General features: G+C 42.6%; 1 protein-coding gene and 1 long non-coding RNA gene across 3 annotated transcripts in view; one reads left to right on the top strand and one right to left on the bottom strand.

Moving 5' to 3' along the window:
• The window catches only part of LOC144025845 (complexin-2-like), a 40,011-nt gene that overhangs the window by 15,278 nt on the left and 7,766 nt on the right, over positions 1-16,967 (bottom strand). The gene's annotated exons all lie outside the window — the stretch shown is intronic.
• Positions 7,158-16,382, top strand: LOC144026340 (uncharacterized). Its single transcript, XR_013285108.1, has 4 exons — positions 7,158-7,499; positions 8,953-12,908; positions 14,034-14,178; positions 15,678-16,382. It is a non-coding gene; the product is annotated as an uncharacterized LOC144026340 (long non-coding RNA).

The raw sequence follows: 16,967 nt of genomic DNA, 5'->3' as shown, positions 1-16,967 counted from the left end.
AAATTTAACAGCGCTTATCAGTTGCAGGCACGCACAGTAGCTGGCGGCCGTGGGATTTTTCTTTTCCATCTCGCCTGACAAATGTGACTTGTCAAAATAAGAATCCAAAAGGAGCGACAGGAAGCAGACGCTGACGATTGGACGGCAAACGGCGGCCTGTCATTTCCCCTCTCGCCTCGCGGCTCAGCGGGCCGAACCAAAGCGCGCCAAGGCGGACGAGCCCGGAAGACGATTAGCTCGCGAAGAAGGCGGTGGAGGAGGAACGCCTGAAGGAGCCGACGGTTAAAACAACACCTGCTTACTGCGACGCCATCTTCATGGACTGCTGCGAGTAACCTCTCGTCCTTCTCTGTACTGGCACTTTTATTTCTGTCTCAAGTAGACTAAATCGAGGCACCAAAATGTCGGCGTCACGGCACGACACTTTGGCCAATAAGTAGTTGCTATTAATAATACTTCCTGTCAGAGTGCAGTAACAGGACGTATATTTCATTATTTTTATTATACAGATGCATGACAGGAATGTCCAATGATATCACTGTCAAATATCCATTCATCTATCAATTATTCAATCAATTAATCAACTCATCAGATTTATTTTAATGTTGTATTAAAGTGTATTACAATTCATTTTTCCCGTCTGATTACTGTTTATTAACCAATGATTGGTGTTTATTTTGTACTTTGTATATTCATGGAGTGATTATTATTTTTTTTTTCCAAAGGGTGTTAATGTTGTTTTATGTTACCGGTTTGGTCATTGTTTTCCAAATTAAAAATTGATGTTTGCAAATGTCTTATTTTGATTAAACACAAAAGATAATCAGTCTTCTTGCACTCCATGAAAATCGATGTTTCGTTCTGAGGTCGGATGGCAAAAGCGCAGACGCAAATACGATTTGAACTTTTTATTGGCATAACATCGAGAGGCGTACAACAAACCTGACGAGACGCGAAACAACGAGGATGCATCGAGAATGACGAGACGCCAAGCCTCCTTGGGCTGCGGAGATGCACAGAGGAAGCGAGGTAATAATCCGACAAACACACAGCTTAAATAGAGCGTGAATTGATCGGATCGGCTGTGGCTGGACATGTGGGTAACAGGACTGACATGGAATGATCTGATTGGCTGTTGACCAGAAAAAGAGATGAAAGATTCTTGACATCACATAGCTTAAAACCAGATGATGGTTACATCAGTTCAAAACAGACACTTGACCTCACGGTCATGACCCAAACTTAACCCTTGTCAATTAATCAATTAATTTTGACAGCTCAATAATGTCAAAAACATAACGCAGAAACAATGAATTCTATAAGGTGCCAAGAGATTAATAATCATAATAATAATGCATCAGAGTTATATAGTGCTTTTTCAAGACACTCAACAACACTTGACAATGAATGCATTATTCATGCACTCACACACTGTTGGCAGTAAACTACAGTAGGAATTTCCTTTGAATGGGTTTGCCGTATGAATCGCTATGACAACTGTGTGATGGACATGGGAAAAAGGGGGCGGGACTTGAGAATATGTGGACAAAAGAGTGAGGTTGTGGGAATGTGCCAGTTCCCCGGACTCAGTGCTCAAAACGGGACATCCGGTCACACAAGATGTGGCGCACATTTTTCTGATTGCAAAATGGCGGCCGTGACTCGATAAAGACTGTGGCAAGATTGATATGCCACTAAGAGACAGGCAATTGCGTGCCTTGACATTTACAATGCCGTAAAAGATAGATTTGGAAATATAGGTGGCGCCTGCCAATAATGCCATAAAAGATCATTGAACTCCGCCACTGAAGGCAACACCAGAAAACTCGAGCGAAAACGCGAACTTTGTTGGAAAGCTCCTCATTTCTAGTGAACGTGGAATATTGCGGAATTAGCACGCAAGCTCATAGCAGGCATGGAATGTTTGTCACCTTTGTGAAAAGGCAGCAGAAGCTTAGCTCGCTGGACGCTTCGCTTCTTTCATCGCATTCCGCTCCCACTTTGATCCCGAACACCCAAATGTGACCCGCAGTCATGCCTTTGACTCCAATTTCTCGATGCTAATGCCGGCGGCTCTCATTCAATCCATCTTTGGAGAGGCTCGCTTGGCGAATGAGCTCGGCGGACGCGTAATCACCTGGACCTCAACCCCAGCCCGCCCGTCCCCCGAGGCGCAGCATAAATGTGATTTGAACCATAACAGCGGGCGCAAGAATCAATCCTGCCTGCCACCGATGACGAGAGGCGATCTTGCGCACTCCTGATTACGTTTCCAACGTGTTGTATTAGTTTGTTATGAAAAAGATGGAATTAAAGTAAGTCCACATTTAATGAAATCATATGCTGCATTTCGGAAATGGTTTATCCAACTAGAAAGTAGTAATATTCTATTTTTAAAAAATCCTGACCAAAAAGTCAAGTATCCTGTTTTAAATGACTAATTTTATATTATTTTATGAGATTAAGTCAGCTTTTAAAGAGTAAATCAGGTCAATATTGTACTTTATAATCATATGATCTCTCACAAGGTGTAGTATTCTGATGAATATTGCCTTTGTGAAATATGAATTAAACAGCAAAATTCATCTCTGAAGACGGCCATTTTGCCACTTGCTGTCCTGAAAATGACATCACAGCTCACCTGTTTTCATGTGACATTTGCAAATTTGTGTGAATAATTTTGAGACCAATACTTCACCAGAATGGGATGGGGAATCATAACATAAGATCAAATTCACATTTGTATTCTTCATTTTAGGATTTTTTTTCCCCACCACAATTTTCTTTAAAATGTTATGATGAAAAATTGCATTAAGGGTGAGTCATATTTTCTGAGGGCCCAAAAAAATGTCAAACTGAACCAAAAAAAAGTCCCTGCATGTTTTTCTATGTTTTGTTTGAGGCTTAATCTATATTTTTACAGGGGAAAAAGTAATGATACGGAAATGACATTTATTCGGGAGAAAATTTGGAGTTGATGCATTTTGAATGCCGAATTTGAGCACGACCTGTTGAATGTATCACCAAAGTTGCGCAAATTGAAGAAGTCAAATGTTTGATGCCGAGCGCTCCCTTTCCAATCTTCTGAGCCTCTCATGTTGCTACGGTAACCACCAAACGGCTCCCATTTTGCGGGTGGAGCTAATGTTGGGAATTATGAAAGCGGCGTGAAAGCAGACAAATATTGACACGAAGGCGTCCTTGTCATAAAAATGCACGTTGAAAGAAGAGTACGAGCGTCGGCGTGTCGCCCGCGTGTGCGCGGATGGGATTTATTTCGCCTTCGAAGCGGCGTGACAGTTATTAGGAGGAAAAACTCTTTTCTGCGGCCGGCCTCCATTTTAATGATGTAACAGCGTGTAATGAAAGCGTGAGCGCTTTTGTTCTCATGACCAAATCATATCAAATACGCAGCGGTATGTCGCTATTGATTCTTCGCTTTGTTTTTTGCGTGCATAAACTTAATCAGTGTCCTCCAGCGTGGCATTTGGATGAACTCTGACCTCTTTGCTTTCTTACCGGCTTATTTTTGTTTGTTACCCAGGCAACGGATCCTTCATTTGCATCTCGCTTTTTTGAATCATTATTGGAGATTTCATGTACTTGCTGTGGAAACTTGTATCATATTTTACACATTAGTTGCATCACCGTTACAGTATTTAGGAGAAAATTGCTCTTTATTACATTTGTAACTGCTTCTATGGTGACTATTGATACATGTTTGGGTTTTTTTATTACATGAAACACTGATGACTTTTATTGCTACATTTTTGAATATATTCTTTTAAAATCTCAAATGTTTTCTAATGGTGCCAATTTGCTCATTGCAGTTATATTTCTCACCCTTTTAGAAGGGCTTCTTTTTCACTTTTCTCACATTTATTTTGATTTTGGTTGCTGCTGTATACAGTGAGACTCAGTGGGCGTACTGGACAAAATTGTTTTTTATTCCACTTTTTAGGTGTTGCTGCAAATAAGTGACGATCAAGGAGGGTCGTACATTAATACTGTAATATGTTCTATGCACCCCCCGCTAGTCTAAATGTGGCAGTCTGATTAATAATCCATTTGTGGACTAGAAATTAAGCCGAAATCCACCTGTCACTGAAAATGACATAAAAGGGGCTCACGTAACCACCACTTATCTGAGTTTGGTCATGTGACGTTCACAAACTAATACTAACCAAATAACTAAAAATATATTTTTTTTTTTTGTAGTTGTTTTTAGGAAAGTGTTTACCCTTGTTGAGTTGAATGGAGGTTGAAGGCAGAAAGATGTCAGAAGAACGCCAGCATGCCGTTTCCTGGGCGGGTTCCGTCATATAGCGACGTGCCGAGACTCCCATTCCGAGCATTTCTAGTTCTACAAGTGCTCTGATGTTCACGGGCCGACCAGAACCCCCCCAAGCCGGCGCCACTTTGAAGCTTGGGCAAAAGCATCTTTTCAAAAGAGCGAGAAGCAAAGCGAGAATCCGTCTCAGTTTTTCCTGCGAGGCGTGAAATGCTCGGGTGAGAAAAAAAACGATCAGCAACGATCTGCATAGACACGATTTGAAGTCATATTTCAACATGCACGTTATATGCTAAGCAACGTTCACCGCTGCATGACAAGATAACGAAAATAAAATAAAACAACTCACCCACCAAAACCATTTCATGAAATTGTTTTGGGTAATTTCGCATTTTGTCCTAACATTAGGATAGTTTAGTAATATTTGTGTATTTTTCAACTGATATTTTTGTATATTTTTCATTTCTTTTGGGATATTTTTCCCAAATATTTGTCAGTATTTGTCATCTTTTATGTGTCTAGTTTTTTATATTCTACATTTGTGTTCTTACCCAATATTTTGTATCTTTCATGCACCATTTCCATCTTTTGTATACTATTCATGTGTTTTTAATGCCATCTTTTAATTTGTCTTTTTAAAAATGTTTTTCCGTTTTTTTCTTCATTCGTTTGTATTAAATATGTGTGTATTTTTCTTCTATTTATTTTTTGTAAACATTCCCCCACCCCCATTTTTGTATATATTTTTTTCCTCGTAGATAATAAAAAGTAATATTTGCCTAATTTCTCATCTAATATTTGTTTCCTTTTGGGAAAATGTCTGTCATCTTTCTCTTCTAATATTTTTCAGTATTTTTCATCCATTATTATGTATTTTTTCTTCTCATTGTTTTTCAAATATTTTTCATGTTTGTACTTTTATCAAATATGTAGTTTGTTGTTGTTTTTTATTCCTCAAACATTTTTGTACTTTTGTAATATTAGTGAATATTTTTGTGACATTTGTTTCTTTTTTCATATTTTTGTAAAAACCACGATCATGATCACTTTTGCTCTCATTAGTCTGTGCAATTGTCAGTCCTATGATAAAAAAAAAAAATCTTTATTACGGTGCTAATACTGATAACCGTGATCATATTCAAGTGAGACTTTCCGAGCGTATCGTCTGTCGACCGAGGATGACTTGTGACCTGGCGCGACCCCGGCCTCGTTATTCGATCTGCTTTCTTCAATCAGGCCAAGTTGGCAAGCGCGCGCGTCCCACGCCAGGCGACTGTAAGGGGAGGCTGTCAAGGCAACGTCGGCCAGGACGCCGCCAGGTATTATTAGACGCGCGGCCCACGCTGAGACTTGAATGGTGGGAATGCAGGTCCTCTCAAGAGCATCGCTAATGGAAATATACGCACAACATCGCCTCCGTTTACAATCACAACAAAGGGGGAGATCAGTTCAATAAAGATGAGTCATTGTGGAAGGGGGAATCACTTTGAGACAGGTTCATTTGTGATTAGTCACATAAGAAACTGATGGGCTGAAAAGCCAGAGTCATTTCATGTATTTAATTGAACAGTTTCAAAAGAAGTGCTCGTAAGCGGAGATGAGAGCGTATCTTAAGGTCTACCGCAGGGATGGAATTTCATGGTTTTTTTTTCAAAATAATGCAGCATTTTTGTCATACATTAGGAAGTGTGCAGTCCTATGTAGCCCCCGAGTAGCACTGACAAAGAATTGTGGCCCACTCCATCATTTAAGTTGCCGTCGCTTGGTCTACGTGCTTAATGCAAACATTGCACGGACGCCAACGCTAACGTTAGCAATAGCATCAAGCGATTTTAGTGTGAGCAAGTTTGTCACAGAAATTTTGGTTGCAAACAAATATTTTCCTGTCGGCACTTTTTTTTAGCATTAGCATTCCTTGACCACAGGCAGAGAAAAAGGAAACGCCAGACACAGGAAGTGTTCTTTGCATTCCACATGGTAGCATACTAGCGGGTTGCACGCATGACACGAACATCAACAAATGTCACACACGCTGCCTTAAGCAGACATTCACAATGTCAACAGGTGAACCTTGTCAAGTCATGTGCCAGAGTTCAAGTCAAGTCGAATGAATAACCAAGTCAAAGGCAAATTCAATCTTTTCTACATTTTAGTCAAGCAGGTCCAAAGTCCTAAAATTGGTCACTTGAGTCTGACTCACCTCTGCTTTCGCTTCACAGTGATTTGATATCAAAGCTCGATGTCTTATCTGGGGCTATCCGTGACTTTAAGGATTAAAGTAATAAGAGAAAACGATCGTTACACTCTAGAGATGTAATGGACGAAGCAATAGTCGGGGAAGAAAAAAAAAGGGATTAGCGTGGTAACACAACGCCGCTTTGTTCTCCGCTGAGCAACAGATGTCTCACTCCAACACTTCCAACAGCGTGTCGCTTCATTTGACATCAAAGTAGAAACAACACTAGCTCAAGCCTGAAGTCCGTGTTAGCATGCAGCCTTGTTAATTCCTCGATAATCAGGAATTAGATTCTGATTTACGACATTCAGTCATCCTCCATATTGATAGCTTCGACCGTCAATATATCACAAGATGCTCTCCACAAAATGAGTGCAGTTTCAGTGACATGATTACTGTCATCATTTGTTCCATCTATTATATGCAGTGAAAGCAGAATAATAGAAATACAATATGTCCCACTGGAACTGGCTGTTATTGACATATTAGCGCAAGTGAGCACTTTCCACAAATGGAGCTTTAGGCCCACTCGTGCTTTCGAACACATCACATGATCACGCCCACAGCTGCCTGCTGCCTTTGTCCAGCTCAAGTTGCCCAGGATGATGCGTTCAGGGGGCCAGTGTTGTGTTGACACCAACGCAGCTCCAAACACGACGCGAATGCTTGTGACAAGTGGGAAAATGAAGCCTGTCGGCTGGCAGAGGCAGGTGACCCCCGAGGATCTAGTGAACGTGCCAGCGTTTTAGCGGGCTAACTCGGACCTGGAAGGCGTCGCTCAACTGATGTCACTCTGGATTTAGTTCAAACAAAGACGTACAGATGTTTTTTTGGCCCCCTCCTGACTCGCGCAAGGAGCTGACGATAATCAACACTTCTCAGCTCAACTGAATTGTACATGAGATGTGCTTCTCATTCATGACTTCACACTTTTCGACAAAGTGACAACTCTTTGAGATGCAGATTTATGCTGTGAGTCTTCCCTTTTGTTTCTCAACTTTATGGACAGATGGATTGCTCAGCAGATTAGTATGATGGATATCTACACATATTTGGTTGTGGGGGTTAGTGGGATAATGGATGGCTGGTTGGTTGAATGGATGATATGTAAGATTAATGGATAGACGGGAGTTTTACGTTGCTAGGTCAGTGGTACGCATTTAGTAGACTGGTTATTTTCATGTTTGAGTTAGTGTTATTAATGGTTTGATCAGTGGGTTATTTGGATGACTAGGATAGCTGGATAATTGTTTTGGTTGGTATTTGAATGGATGTGTTAGTCAACTGGATGGTACGTTTAACTGAAAGGATGGATTTGTTGGCCAAATCGGTACATGAGGTTGTTAGATGAGGCCTCTTAATTAAAGATTACATAGGCGACTTGAGCTCGGCCGTTGTGTCGCTGTGACCTGTCCTGTCCTGGCTTGGCGCCTTTCCATCTATCTGCACTCTGGCACAGATTTACGCAGCAGAAACCAGTTAAGGACATCATGTCACACATTTTGACATTGGCTAGGCTTGGCCGGGCCTTGTGGGGGTGGACGGCCAAGGTAGTATAAGATGAGCGACCATTTGGAGTGGGGAAGCCTTGTTCCACGTTCAGTTGATAAGGCGCCACAGCTGCGTACTCAATCTTTCTGGCATCCATTAAATAGTTCAACTGAAATGATGTCGTCTCCTCTTTGTTATTATTAGTATAGCAAGTATTCAAGATAAAAGAACCAGTGAAAGTTCCCATCTAATTTGACAAGGTTATCTGCATTTATGGGTATGCTTTTACAAATGGTACTGCAAATCCTATCCACATATAAGCAGCAAATAACGCATCAGGATTTCAGAGTGTCGACGTGTGATTTGACATACTTTACAGTCAGGGTGTTATCCGACCGCCGATTTGGCTTGCGCGCCGCCATTGTCTCTCCGGAGATGAGCTCCGATAAGACGCCTCTCCCTGGCTTTGTCTCGTCCAACAAAAAGCGGCGCTGATGTCGCAAGTGTGCGGCGGCCATGATAACAGAGCAGGCCGCGCTCACTCATAATCAGCGTGGAGCAGACTGATCGTTTCTGTCTCTCTGGAGGCGATGGATGCCATGATGACTTTTACACCATGGAGGTCAAAAGTACAGCAAATGTGGATTGATTAGATGACAACTATGTTGCAAGCCTGTTCTTGATTGGAGTGTGCCGTGGGCTATGACTTTGTGGAAAACGTGATTAATCAATGAGATAATCGGTAGAATAATCTGTCTATTCTAACAATATTTGATAGTTGCTGCCCTAGTTTGTGCCAGCTGGTTATTTTCCCTAACTTGCTCCTGTGCTTCTGCAGCCTTTGATTTTGTGGATTCATTTGAGTGCTTCTGGTTATTGATTGCACCTCTGGACTTATTTCAATGCTTTTAATTTGAGCCTTCCTTTCTTCCAGATTGAAAGAAAGCGTGGGGGTTCCCCGGTGGTCGTCAAATTTGCAAGTTCATCAAACGGAATATTGGATGCCAAATGAAGCTTGGGATTTAACACCTATAAAAAAAAAACACTTTCTTCCTTCTTCTCGCTTCCTTTAATGTGCTCGTTGCACATTCCGTCTGATGTGCTGATGAGATGTTGCCAGGGTTGTTGAGGTGTTTGCACAAGTGAGAAGGATGCTTATTTGAATCCTGCTGCCAGCCTGCAACCAATTTGCCACCGACACATTTCGCCGTGCCACCCAAAATGGAGGCGCTTGCCATTCATTTGCCTCACATCTGCAAACTAATTTGAGCTTCATTGTGTCTGTCACTTGGCATCATTTCCGTGTCCGAGTCGCTCTCCGTCGCAGGGCCTGGCACCTCGTGAAGGACGCGTCGTGCTCTGCTCTCTAAGCCGGACGTCCGCAATTCAGCTCTCGGTTTTGTTTGTGTCTGTCGACGCAGCGGAACAAAGCGGCGGTCATACGATACGATACGATACGGACGAGGACGAGTGCCCAGGAAGCGACGGAAATGTCAAGTTCCTCCCCCTCAAATGGTTTCGACAAGAACATCTTTGTGGGAATTGTGGATCTTCACAGGAACCAAATGGTCAATTAATGGATCACTGAGAGTTCTGCTGACCGTGTGCAATTGATTGTGGATTCATGCAAATGAGGCCTTCCCACACAATTCCCACACTTGGAACCTTGGACTTGATTAGTTACTAGATTAGTTATTCAAAAACTCAAACTCTAATTCATCATGATGTATGTTCCAGAACATTGTTTTTTCAATATAATTGACCTAATTCTACCTTCCTACACGCTCAAAGTGCCAACTTTACCCTAAATGCCCCAAGAAGGTCTTCTTGCAGCTCCGAAACTACTGAGTGTGTCAACCTGCATCGACTCTTAATTTCTTCTTCGATCATGCGGCGCAAAAAGAAAGTTTTTAACTGGGTGTGAGAAATCCCCAAAATGCAGTCTAGTCTGTCAAAACCCACGCCTCACTTGAGCTCAGGATGTTAAGTCAGGACGCCTACCTGACCCTGACGCCATGACCATCCATTCATCCATTCATCCATTCATTTCCTGGGGAAGTGAGCATTCAGCCATTCACAAGACACAATGTGGAAGTCAAATCTTCAACATTCTCCCAAGCACTCACCACTTCATTCATGTCGCAAAGAAGTCATGGTCCAATAATTCTGTCCAAAATTGAGATTATTTTCAATTCAAGAGCCCCAAAAAACAAATATCAGTAAAATCCTGAGAGAGAAAAAATGACAGTAATTGATGAAGATTTCAAACTGTTCACACACTCAAAGCTTCATTCACTTGACATTTTCTACCACCAAATGAAAGTGACGTGGCGTTATTGTTGATGCAACCAAACCAGTGGCAAAACTCTCCAAGTTTACAATCCATCCATTTATTTGGACTGAAGAAAGTGGGCCAAATGGGGACTGCCATGAAAATGTTGATGAATGTGCATTGTTCCTTTCAAATCAACAAATTCAGTGGAACAAACTCGCTGCTTTTCTCCCCTATTTTAATAACACTTGTTTTGTTTTGTTTTGAAACATTTCGCTGCTGTACCTGACGACAATGTATGAAGCAAATAATCTAAGAAGGCCACATAGGAAAAGAGGAACAAACAAGTCACAGCTCTTTCTTACACTTTTAATGTTTGTCTACCCTAATTTACAAACACAACTCTTAGAAAACAAAACACAACCAAGATGAAGGCATTGAAAGTGTGTGTTTTTTTGTTTGTTTTTCTGACAGCGCCACCATAGCCGCGTGTGGGGGGGAAAAAAGAAGAAAGAAAAAAAAAGAATCCCAGACTGGAGCCGGCTGCGGACATCACATTGAGACTTTGAAGGCTCGGATTCAGCCTGAGAACCGAGTGAGTCATCGCCCTGGAGCCATCACATCACCTGAGCTCAGACGCTCGCCGGGAGGGGAGACAGAGACAGACGGGCAAACGCCGGCCAGAATAAGAAATGCTCCCACGAACAGAAAAAAGTCAAACGCTCAGCTGAGGGGAGCTTTGAGCAGCAACAGACAGGCGGGATAGAAGCGAGCTTCAAGGGAGTGACTGCCATGGCAACCAAGATTTAGGCCATGCAAACCATCAAACTGTGTCAGATGACAGAGTGAACATCTGCTGTTGAAACTTGCAAGAGTGCCACCAAATTGTGCTTGTTAGCTGTGAGCGCGGCTACTTGAAGCATCCGGGATTGGATTTCATTCATGAACAAGGAGATCAAGAATAATCCCTGGATGTTGTCAAGAATGGTGTCGTACTTTAAGAAAATGTCTCCCAGTAAGAAAATGGCCGAGTGTGTTCGGTTAGCAGTTTGATGCACTGTACAACTGTGACTTTGACGCATCCTCAAACAAAGACACCGAAACCCGAAAGCGCTTCAAATTCCTTGTACGGAGTTAGGAAATAATCATACGGTACATCGACTCAAAGGGATGTTGACAAGAGACCGTTTGTCACGAGGGAGTGAATTGATGAGTTGACCGGTCGACTTTACGATTGCGCATTAACGCTTAAAATGACGACCGGTCATTGCTTATGACGTTCTTGGTATCTAATCTTTCAATCGGGCAATTTATCGACAACTTTCACTTTTTTTTAGCTCTGGTTGATGGACAGGGCAAAATCGGCTTTTCTACCTTCAAGGTACTCAAAGTGCTTGTTGATTTCTGGTGTTTTGCTGGAGGTGCCCTTGAGCAAGCCAAGGAATATTTATTTCAAAGACTCCAGGTTTGCTCCATGAGCAGATCTGTATAATGGGTACAAAGATGGAAGGTAAACAAAAAGCAAGCAAGCACCGTCATTTTCACAAGACAGATGGTCGTTGATATCGGCGCCGTCCTCGCGGCAGCCTTGTTGAGGCCGGACCGCCTGCTCCGACCACCTCCCCTCCACCACATGGCCTCCAAAGCGACAGCCCGCTTCCGCCGCGAGAAGCAGGCGACATCACGACGGTGTTTTCGGCATGACTTGGCCCGGCGGGGACGGAAACCCGCACAAAAGGCTCTTGGGGACACTCGGCATATGACGAGCAGCGGGACAACGCGGAGGATTTCGAAGCACAACACAACACGTTCGTGCCCTGCCACAACGTTGGCTTCGGACTTGGACGCGGACTGATCCTGACCTCCGACCTTTGCACACGAGACGTCCAATTCAGATGCTGGGAAGCCAAGTGAGGGCTGTTAGCACCTTTTAGCAACGTGATGGTGAACAGGAGTCGTACCAAATTGACCTCACAGTTCCACACTTTATGCCACATACGTACGCATAATAATTCCTCTCAAGGGCACGTTATGGAAAAAAGTGACCTTTTCATTGCTTGCAGAGACATACATGGCTCCCTCAAGTGTATATATACAATATCATTTTCAGCCAGCTGTTTTGCCGAAGATCTGACGGGGAATTCGCCCAATCAAAAGCATCGGAGACAGATGGGCGATCAATTCAAAGCTCAAAGCTTTTTTTTTTTCCGACTGCTGTCTAATGTGTGTGTATTCTGGTGAAAAATGACATCATTTACGGGTTTCAAACACAAGCCAACCATTTTAAAACTCACTTGGTAGCGCCCCCTGTAAACTAAAAATGAAATGCATTTACGTTCCATTTCCACTAAACTACAGGGGAACATAATTCGAAACGGATGAATTTTTCTGTAATGTTTGCATCATTTTTGCTGTTCCAACAAGGAGTAAGTAGCCGACTGTATATTGACTACTCAATTCGAACTTGTATTTCCTAAGCAGTCCTTTTCATGATGCTCTTCACATGTTGGCATCACGGCACCAAGACGGTCGATCCTTCAAACAGGATGTTGTCACAGACAAGTGGCCAGCTGAGTGTCAGCAGGTTGCAAAAGAGAGACCAGAAGAGCAAGAGAAAGGCAAGTGGACCCTTGGACATTAAAAAAAACAACAACTAGCGTATTCAAACATTTAGAGAAGGTTGAATGAAATTCATCCGTAAAGGTAAATAGTGAATTGAAGGTTCATCCTGGCATATTAATGAGAGTTCCTCAAAATGAAGAAGTGAGAATGACGCAGCAGTCATATTACAAGCTCACATTGTGAGATGAATACGTCTCGAAAGCAGTCGGTGGCTCTTTGTCAAGGTAGAAGAACGTTAGCGGTGCAGTAAACATCTGCGTTATCAGTCACAGTCCAGCGAGCGATATTTGCCAGGCCGACGCTGCCGAGATAAAAAGGAAATCGCAGCGATTGAGCGATGGCGAAGATGAAAGCGCGAGGGTCCGTCGTCCCTCCGAAGAGCCGCAAAGGCGGGAGAGCGTCGGATCGTTTGTTGCTCGTCGACTGCGAGGCATCAGCGAATCGAGGGGGGCGGCCATTTTGAGCACGGCCGCCAGTTCTTGTCGCCGTGCCAAGCGAAGGGAAACCGGCCACGTCACCGCAGGTTATTTTAGGGAACAACTGAAAAACATCAAAGCTGCAATTTGGGCATTTCCGCTCTCCAGTTGAATGCGTTCTCGAGTTGGTGCCTGACCGATAAACAAATAAAAGGTCTGATAACAAGAAGACCTTTGCTGTGATTTGGGGAATCCGTTTTTTGCCCCCCGATCCGTTCATCCTCGCCGTTTGACGCCAAATCTGTCGACGCAGGCGGAGCTGCTTAATGCAGGTGCAAATATTCAGCGCAAACACGATGACTCATCCTGGCGGCGCCGCCGCAGAGGTGGCGAGGAGCCGCGTCTGTGCTGAGATGAATGAGCGGCTGTCAATCTGTGCAGCCGTCACCGCTGGCCCAAATATTCTGCTTTGGATTGACGCTCCAATATCAAGCACAATTTAGAAGGAAATGAAATCGCAACCTCTTCCAGGAGCTGTTTTGGGTTTTGGTTTTTTTGGTCTCTTCCTAGAGAGACCTTGCAAAAAGAAGCGCAAAACAAAACAAGCATTTATACAATTGTGCCTTTGTTGGCAATAGAAGTTCCAACAAATTACTCACTGATTAATAACTGGTCATTTTGTTTGGATTTATGTGTTTGACATAGATACTAGTGCTGTGCTCAAGACCACCAAGACTTTCATGAGACCGGAGCTCATCGAGACACAAGACGAGACCAAGACTTTTTTGGGGGGGAGTCGAGACCTGGTCAAGACCAAGAAAGAGGCAAGCACAGACCAAAACTAAAGCAGGTACGTGAGGGGCTTAGTAAGACATGAGGGGAACTTATTTGCTTTTCATTCTCCTTACTATCTATCACATGTATGAATTCAGAAGATCCGTCCAAAATCCGGCCGGGTTGATCCTGCCGCTAGCGTTTGCTTGTCTCGAAGATGAAGTACACACGACCCTTGCAGGGAAACTGCCAATCACTCATTAAATCACTTATGATTGTTACTTGGATTGTCTGTAGCAACTCTGGAGCTTCGATCGGGAGCGTTGATCAAACCCAAAACTCACGTTGCCCCCTCGGAGCGGATGATAATGCAGACAAGAGTCTCTTCATGAAAAAAGAACCTGCCACTCATCATTTTTCTTATAAAATTCCAGACTAAAGAGAATAACAAATCACTTCCATTAACCTGACATTTTTATTTTAGGATTGAACAGTTTTGTGTTTACTTACGCGTGCCAAGAATCTGATTCTGACGCTATGATAACAAACTTTCACGGTATTGCAATTAAAGCGCGAAAATGAATGACTGCATTTTGAAATATTTGGGAAATCAATTATTTCCATTGTGTGTGCTACTTAGGAAACAAGTACATTTTTACATGAATATTTAATCCTATAATTAGAGTATATATTTATATAAATAACATCAAACTGTGTTTATCCATCCATCCATTTTGTGAGCCGCTTTTCCTCACAAGGGGGTGCTGGAGCCTATCCCAGCTGGCTTTGGGCAGTAGAGATGGAACGATATCCCAACATCACGATACGATAATTATCACGATATTGTGGGGAGGTCGGCGATACAAAAAAAGGTCACAATAATATGAAAAACAATAAATAAATGAGCTCCTACTAAAATACACATAATATTGTGCCTACAATAACACCTAGCCCATAGGCAGTATCTTATTTTGAAATGACTTGGTCAGAACCATCAAAAATGCCAAAACGGGTCACAATATTGCCGACGGGTTAATATTGAGCCACTTACTTGCTCATGCAAACATATTTGAGTTGCTCACATATTCACAAGCATCTTACGTTCATTCAACAGAAGGAAAGCGAAGTCAATGTTGAATGTCAATTACGTATCGGCACATTGTATAAGCCAATATTCAAATGTAGGTACAAGTTGTGCCTTGACCTACAAGTTTTTCATTCTGTAACTCAAAACACTCATATAGCGTTCTGTAATATACAAAAATAGAATCTAAAGAATGAAAGAGTTTGGGCATCATGATGAAACACAATTCATTATGCTGCTAGCTGGTGTTTCAGTCCTGGCCACCAGAGGGCAGTAAAATACAGTTACATGGACAAAAACAAAGAAGAAGAAGAAGACATTGAAATAGTAATCGTTTTTGGTAGACTCGTGAGTATTGTTATATGTCTACAACGTTTGCATTCAAATATATGAACTTTCACAACAAAGCTGTGATTTGCTCCCAAGTCAGGTCACTTGTATCTCAAGGCACCACAGTTCTTGTTTGTACTCCTTTGTATGCTTTTATACAGAATCCATATAAGTGTGACATTCAAGAGAAGGAAAGAGAAGTGGCGGCTGTTAAACTTCACAGCCTGGTCGCCTCACGCACGGCCGCCGTCCCACCTAAGCTGCACTGCGACAGCCATTAAGTGATGATTCGGCCGCAGAAAATCGACTGGGGAATTCCGGTCCTGTTCATTTCACGGTTGCGACGCGTTCTTAAAATGAGCGCGCGGAGGAATAATAACGACTTCTTTTGTGAATGCAGTAACGGGCCGAGTCATGAAAAAAAAAACAACCCTCATGTGATGAAGGTGTGGCGAATGTCGGAAGACGCTCAACGCTAGATGCGGTTGGAAGGACGCCAGCTGCTGTTGTTGTTCCACAATCTCCTCATCCATCTCGTAATCTCGCAAAAGTCATATTTCTAACTTTCACGCTGCAACAACAACAACAAAAAGTGTGACGGAGTGCTTTTCCTTCGAGAATGTCAGCATACCAAATTGGATCATGCATCAACAACACCTGAGAGAGCAGCCGCATAAATGCTGCCTTGTGTACCTTCTTGTTTATGATGTGCATTATTTCGAGTTGATTTTCTAGTGTGCAAGTTCATCTGTGATAACTGGAAGGAATGTGTGCATTGCAGTTCATGTTTGACGGGGTTTTGGAATTGTTATTTTGGCAAAAACTCCAGAATCTTCACTTTGTATTAATAAACCAAATGTGGACAAATTAACAAATGAAATCTGCTTTTCCATTACAATTGTTAGCCAAAACACGTTTTACAATGAAATGACCCCTGAGCAACTTGTTGTTCTTTTCAGTTGACAGCAAGCGCCAAAATGGCCACCCGAGGAAAAATTTTTTGCTTCTGAATGAATTCCTATTCCACAAACGCAATAGTAATCGTAATCCTGTGTTTCGACTAGTGGGGGTCCATAGAACATATTATTGGCAAGAAAATGTTTGTAAACTTAATGCACACTATCGACACCTAGAGGACTGAAGTGGAAGAGCACGACTTTGCAGCTTCCTGTTGAAGCGAGTCCGTGTTTATGTGCTGCATGACTTCATCTTTGAGACGTGGTCATGAAGTCGTGTTTTAGTGTCAGCTGCTGCCATTCCATCGTCAGCTTTTTTTTTTTTTTTTTTTTTTTTTGACAAAGATGAAGACGGCGCATTGCCGCGGCCTCCGGGGCAAGATGAAGGATCATCAATTCATCCATCATCTTCACGCCGACACTGTTTCTAAGGGCAGGTGGAGCAGAACTTGTACTTGTCTCCAAAGAGCAAGACAAACAAAACGTCGTTTTTAG

Source organism: Festucalex cinctus, chromosome 9 (genome assembly GCF_051991245.1).
Source record: "Festucalex cinctus isolate MCC-2025b chromosome 9, RoL_Fcin_1.0, whole genome shotgun sequence".
NCBI classification, from domain to species: Eukaryota; Metazoa; Chordata; class Actinopteri; order Syngnathiformes; family Syngnathidae; genus Festucalex; species Festucalex cinctus.
This window is presented reverse-complemented; position numbering and strand designations above follow the sequence as displayed.